Raw genomic sequence first — 7175 nt, 5'->3', positions numbered from 1 at the left:
CTTTCCCTAACTCACAACTTTTCTTTATTTCTTGATCCTAATTATAGTCCAGGATTGCTATAATTCAGTAAGTTTCTTTTCTTTTCTTTCTTTTTTGAGAGGTTTTTATTATAGGGCACATGTACTCACCAGAGAGACAGAGAGAGAGAAAACGAGAAATCACCCCCCCAGGGGGGATGGCCATGCTGCAATCCCTTCTCCTCCATTCTCCTCTCGGGATCTTGGGCACGCACGCACACGTGTCCAGGGTGAGTGTAAGCCACCAGGTCCGGGACTCGAACTATAGTCGACTACGTGGGAGTCCAGCGACATAGCCATTACGCTAACTGCTGGTCCCCAGTAAATTTCTTTAACTGTTCCTTTTCATCCTCAGATGTCTTCTTTTCTCCTCCATCTGCTCGTCTAATTGCACTTCATTTCCAAATGCAGCAGTCCCTGATGTTCGGTCCTGTCCCTTTCTATGCCTCCTTTTAAATTCTCCCAGTCTATAAAACACTTTCAGCTTGAGCCAGTCAGCGGCATGGTGGTTAAAACAGATGGATCCCACATGGCTGACTCTGTGGTTCAAGTCCTGGACCCAGCAACTTGAAAAACACACTGGGTGCATGTGTAAGCATGCCTACAGTCCTGTGGCTCCCAAGACCACCATGAGTTTCTGGTCTGCCTTGAGGACCCTGGGGAGAGGGGGCGTGAGAATGCGGTCCGAGAGGCCTGCAGGTCATGGGGTGCGGAGTTGGGGAGGGGACTTCTTGGAATCATCCAGGATCTCTCCTGCACCAAGTAGGGCCCGAGGCCGCCGTCAACAGCCATTTGTCTTTAGCCCCTGAAACTGCTGATACATTTTGATATATGGAAATTCTAGATTTTTTGTATAGTCAAATCTATTGATCTTTTCTAGTTTTCCCAGTGTAAGTTTAGAATGTTAGGTTACAAATATTTTCTTCTGCTTTTATTTAAGGGTATCTTTTTTTTTTTTTTTAAAGATATTTATTGGTTTCTCCCATGAGAAAGACAGAGGTGGCCAGCACCTCCCACAAAGCCCTGATGCCACAAACCACCCCTCCATGCCGACCTGGAGCCAGCCCCAGATCACGAGCACACGTTTCTCAAGGAGGTCTCTGGACAGGAACATGGAACCTTGGCCTCACAGAGCAGTGCCTCATTTCTGTGCCACCGTCTGCTCCCTCTCGTCCAATCTTTTACTTTTCTTGGAATTAATAATTACTCTTATTGCTTAATCCACCGTGTACCTATTTTTTGTTGTAATAAAACACAACATAAAAATCATTGTAGCCATTTTAAAGTGTGCAATTTAGCACATCATAAAGTCATGCAGCCGTCAACCCTATCTAATTCAACATTGTCACCCCAAGGTACGCCGGGCCTAGTAGGCCGTCACTCTTATTCCTCTCTGAACCTCATCCCTGGCAGCCACCAACATGCTTTTTGTCTCTGTGGGCTTGCCCATTCTGGACATTTCCTGTAAATAGAATCTCTGTATCTATTGCTAATTATTTCCAAACGTTTGAATCCTCTCTGCCATACGCCTACAATGATATTTTCCACTTACTCATATAAGCAGTTTCAGTTTTTGTTTGTTTTTCCGGGAATCAATTGTCCTAGAGCTCCGGCTTGGCTGCCGTCCAGGGCAGCTGTGCGTGGAGCCCGGGGCTCTTCACCGCTCCTCTCTGTTAGAGCCTCTTGGGCCCTGGGTCCTGTTTTCCTCTTCATTGCTTTATACTTTTCTTCTGCTGGAGCACAGCCTGCAGAAGCTTCCTGATAGTGATTGTTTAGAACAAAATTTTTTAAAAAGAAAATCACTCCTATCTAGAAGAAAAGATTTTCTCCCTACATTGATTTGGTATAGGATTTTGTATTGATAATGTTAAGGTATTAAGTTATCAAAAGTCATTATGGGGGCTGGCAGGTGGCATGGTGATTAAAGGCGTTGGATTCCTACATGACCAACCATGGTTCGAGTTTCAGACCTGGCAGCTGGCCTTTTTGCTTTCCCTTTCTCTCTCTCTGGTCAAATGAAAAAATATAATAATAATAATAAAAATAACAAGTGACAATAAATAAATAAATAATTCTTTTAAAATGTTATTATTTATTTTTCTATAGGCAAATGCATTGTGGCTTTCCTGACAACTCAGTAGTTTTGGTTTCTTTGTTTTCTATTGGAAAGATTCATAAACGTTTTGTGGCATTGCCATTTATTAGTCTTTTAAAAAAATTTATTCATCAGGACCAGCAGTTGGCATAATGGCTATGTTGCTAGACTCCCATATAGCCGACTGTGGTTCAAGTCCTGGACATGGTGGCTTAAACTCACACTGGGCACGTGTGTGTGCATGCTCAGGATCCCAAGAGGAGAATGATGGAGAATGGATTGTGACATGGCCATCCCCCCGGGGGGTGATTTCTTGCTTTCTGTCTTTCTGGAGAGTACACGCATCCTATAGCAAAAACCTCTCAAAAAAAGAAAAAAAGAAAAAGAAAAGAAAATTACTCATCATCATTAAAAAAAAAAAGTTGGCCAGAGAGAGACAGAGAAAGAGAAAGTGAGAAACAAGCCACCAGGTTCAGAAATAGAATCATGGTCAGCCATGTGGAAGTCCACCACCATGCCACCTGCTGGACCCAACATTCAGTAGTCTGATCCAGTTGGAATTTGGGTATATGTTTTGATTAGTCTAAACTGTTGTCTTTTCAAATAGCTAAGTAATTCCCCCACCCCTAGTTTGATAAATGAGTTTCCCTTTCCTCAACAATACCTCTTTTACAGTACACTGCATTTTATACTAGGATCTTTTTTTCTGGCTGTATATTCTGATTTCAATAATTGCTATACATAGTTATATGTGTATACATACACATGTACTGGATGGATTAAATTCTAGTAACCTTTTATATTTATTTTATTAAATTTAAGTTTTTTTTAGGAGCCTACATATGTTATTTATGTGATCTTCAGAGGATAACTTAATCCCTCAGGGAGGATGGCCATGCCACAATCTCTTCTCCTCCATTCTCTTCTTGGGATTTTGGGTACGCATGCACACATACCAGGTATGTATTTCAAGCCACCGGGTCTGGAACTTGAACCACAGTCGACCATGTTGAATCTAGCGCTTAAACTACTATACAGCTAGCCCTGTGGTTCATTTTGTTATTTGCAGTGTGAGGTGTATCAGTTTGACTTCTTTGTTGCAAGCTGCAGAAACCAATTCTGCTTTTTTGTCGTTTTTGTATTTTAAATAATAATTAATTTAATTTTATTTATTATTACTATTATTTAAAATTTGCTCCAGGGCACACGTGAGAAAAAAAGAGAGAGAGAAGTGATAAAGCAAGCTGCCAGGTCTGAGACTTGACCCGCTGTTGACCATGTGGGAGTCCCACACCTTAATCATCATGCCACCTGTTGGCCCACCAATTCTGTTTTAGCAAAGACAATATATTTTGGAAAGCATGCAAGTCAGACTCTATATGCCTCCCCACCCCCTGCAATCCATCCCTTATCATCCTCTTTCACCGTATGTTTTTTGGGGCTGATTGCCATGGATTGCTTCACCTGGTTGTGACTGACCTTCCTTTGTCCTCTGGCTTTGGCTTGTGTTTGGCCCGTGGTAGAAAACCAGAGCAGAAGAGAGAGGCATGGTATTCATGTCCCCAGTCCCTCCCATCAGGCCCCAGCAGTTGTTTTATTCGTTTTTCTAAGACCACAGTCCCGGGCAGGGGTCTCCTCCGCTGTGACAGGAGAACTCTGCCAACCCGCTCCCTTTCCTTGCCCTTCTGTCCAGCCAATGGAATGGCATTCTAGTGACTCTCCCTAATGTGTCTCCTTACCTCCAGGGTCTAGCCAGACAGCAGGTGATGACAGACCACCTTGTCAGAGCTCCGCTGCCAGAACGAATGACTTCGACCACTTTTACTTAGGCTTTCTGCTTTTCCTCCCACGGTTCTAAGGAAGGAGCAAACAACTGGCCTAGCGTCGATCCGTTATCTGTGGGATAATTTACCTGCTCCGTGGCTCGGGGAGAGCAGAACACCTGGATCAATGGTCCGAATGCTGAAATCAAGGATGGATTGTTCCTCCCAGGAAAATTGGAGTGGTGTTAGTATAGGGGAGAAGCTGGACGCTGGTCAGCTCCAACCATATATTTCCACTCTACGGGAATGGGAGCAGTGCCTGTCACCCAATTATAAGACTAGAGAAAGATGATAAAAGTAATCCAGTGCTTGGCACAGGGCTCAATAAAAGCTAGCCACTATTATTAAGTTGTCTACCACATGGGGGTCAACAGGTGACATGGCGGTTAAGGCACTGGACTCCCACATGGCTGACCACAGTTCAAGTCTGGGACCTGACAGCTCAAAACATGCTGAACGTGTGTGCATGTGCGTGTAAGTGCATGTCCAATATCCAGGGAGGGGAATGGAGGAGACGGGATTGCAATATGGCCATGCCCTGGGAGGACAGGGAGTGATTTCTCACTTTCTCTCTCTGGTGAGTGTATATGCCCTATGGCAAAAACCTACAAGTATGAATAATAATAATAATAATAAAAAGATGTTTACCACATTAGCTTGAAATATTTTCATTATTTCCATAAGTAAAATTTAAAAATATTTTTTAGGTTAAAAAATATATTTATTGGGGCCAGCAGATAGCGTAGCAATTACATCGCTGGATTCCCACATGGCCAAGCACAGTTTGAGTCCTGGACCTGGTGGCTTGAAATTCACGCCAGGCACCTGTGTGTGCATGCCCAAGATCCTGGGAGGAAAACGGAGGAAAAGGTATTGCAGCGTGCCATTTCTTACTTTCCCTCTCACTGCTTCTCTCTCTCTCTTCCTAGCAAGTGGACATGCGCTAAGGCAAAACTCTCTGAAAAAATATACCTGTATTTGTATATCTATATATTTTCTTTCTTTCTTTCTTTCTTTCTTCTTCTTTTTTTGGAGAGGTTTTTGCTATAGGGCACGTGCACGCGCCAGAAAGACAGAGAGAGAGACAGGAAGTGAGAAATCACCCCCCAGGGGGGATGGCCATGCCACAATCCCTTCCCTCCATTCTCCTCTCAGGATCTTGGGCACGCACACACACACGCGCCCGGAGTGAGTTTAAGTCACCGGGTCCAGGACAAAAACCGCGGTCGACTACATGGGAGTCCAGCGACATAGCCATTACACTAACTGCTCTTCCCTATATTTTCATTTATGAGAAAGAGAGCAAGGGAGAAAAATTTTTGTTTTCAGAGTTTATTTCTTCTCACAACAGGGAGAGAGACAGGGATGGAGAGACAGTCACCCCAGCTGGATCTTCACACTGGTATCCATGAGCCACATGCTAAACTCGGGGGACAGGCACACACGCCCAGTGTGAGGAGGTCTGGGGATGCAAACCCAGGGCCTTTCCCATGAGATCCCAGTTATGTTAGTGCTTTACCACTGCCTGCTCTGGACTGATTTCTGATGGGATCCCACCATATTAGGGTCCTCCTGCCTCAGTCTTCTGGCTAGTGAGGACAATAGGCACCCACCATCTCACCTGGCCTGTTCAGGTTGGGCCAGAACCTCACCTCACCAGCATCTTAGCAGTATGTACCGCCATAGCTGAAGCATTTTTCAGGTTTCTGTAAAACAAAGTTCTCTGGGATTTTTATATGAACCACATTAAATTTATAAATAAGTAAAAAAGAACTGTTTTAAAGTAGGTTTTTAAAAAGTTTATGTGTATGGTACATATTTTCATTTGCTCAAATATTTTTTTAAACAACTGTTTATTTCATTTTATTATTATTATCATTTTTTTTTTTTCTAATTTGACTAGAGAGAAAGAAAGAGAAAGTGAGAAAGCTAGCTGCCAGGTCCAGGATTCAAACCACGGTTGGCCATGTCGGAATCCAGTGCCTTAACCATCAAGCCATTTGGTAGCCCCCATTTGCTCAGATCTTTATGGTTTCTAGCAAAACATGGTAGTTTATTTTTTTCTTTTTTCGGGACTTATTTGATTTAACTTTACTTATTATTTACTTTTTTTTTTTCTTTTTTCTTTTTTTTGGAGAGATTTTCACTGTAGGGCGCGTGCGCTCGCCAGACAGACAGAGAGAGACATAGAGACAGAAAGCGAGAAATCACCCCCCAGGGGGGATGGTCACGCCGCAATCCCTTCTCCTCTCGGGATCTTGGGCTCGCACGCACACGCGCCCGGCGTGAGTTTTAAGCCACCGGGTCTGGGACACGAACCGCGGTTGACTACGTGGGAGTCCAGCGACATAGCCATTACGCTAACTGCTGGTTCCCCTTATTATTTACTTTTTAATTTTAATTTGACCAGAGAGGGACAGAGTGAGAGAGAAAGAGGGAAAGTGAGAAAGCAAGCCTCCAGATCCGCGACTTGACCACGGTTGGCCATGTGGGAGTCCAGCATCCTTAACCACCACGCCACCTGCCGGTCCCAACATGGTAGTTCATTTCATGCAGTATCTTGACAGGTTTTAAGTTTATTCCTATATATTTTATGATTTCAGTTATAAACGGGACTCTCCCTCCCCTTGTGCATAAAAGATCCCAGAGGTCCTTTACTTTCCGAGGTGGGTTGGGTTGTAATATAGAAACACGGATCCAACAACTCGACCTCTGCTTGTTGAAGGTCCTTCCAGCCTAATAATTCCACGGTTCTATTGTAGAAATGTGGCCGAGACTGGGATGATCAAATTGTCTTTACGGTGTTGGCCTGCAGGTGGCACTGTTGGTCAGAACAGCTGTCTCCGCTGGCAGGGAGGTGGAGCTGACTCTGGTATCCCGGAGACCACATGGAAAGTTTCTGCATTCAGCAGGCAGCTGTGCTCAGCTCAGCACCTGCTTCTGGAGCAGCGTTACTTTCCAGCACATTAGTAACCTGCCCTTCCTGCTGCTCTTGTGTTAGCAAAAGCCATCACCTGAGCTTCACTGGGTGACTTTTTAAGAGTAAGAACCTAAGAAATATAAATCAACGTCAAAGAGAAAAAACAATGTTTGCCTGTAATTGCAGATTCGTGTCTTTGAAATTAAGAGCAGTAATTCAGTCGTTTATTTTCCACCCACTCCTCCTTCCTCACCGTGATGGTGTGAGGTTATTCCTTTTTTTTTTTTTTTTGAGAGGTTTTTGGTAAAGGGTGCGTGAC

The sequence above is a fragment of the Tupaia chinensis genome, unplaced genomic scaffold (genome assembly GCF_000334495.1).
Source record: "Tupaia chinensis unplaced genomic scaffold, TupChi_1.0 Scaffold000152_1, whole genome shotgun sequence".
Lineage (NCBI taxonomy): Eukaryota > Metazoa > Chordata > Mammalia > Scandentia > Tupaiidae > Tupaia > Tupaia belangeri.
Note: the sequence above shows the minus strand (reverse complement) of the source record.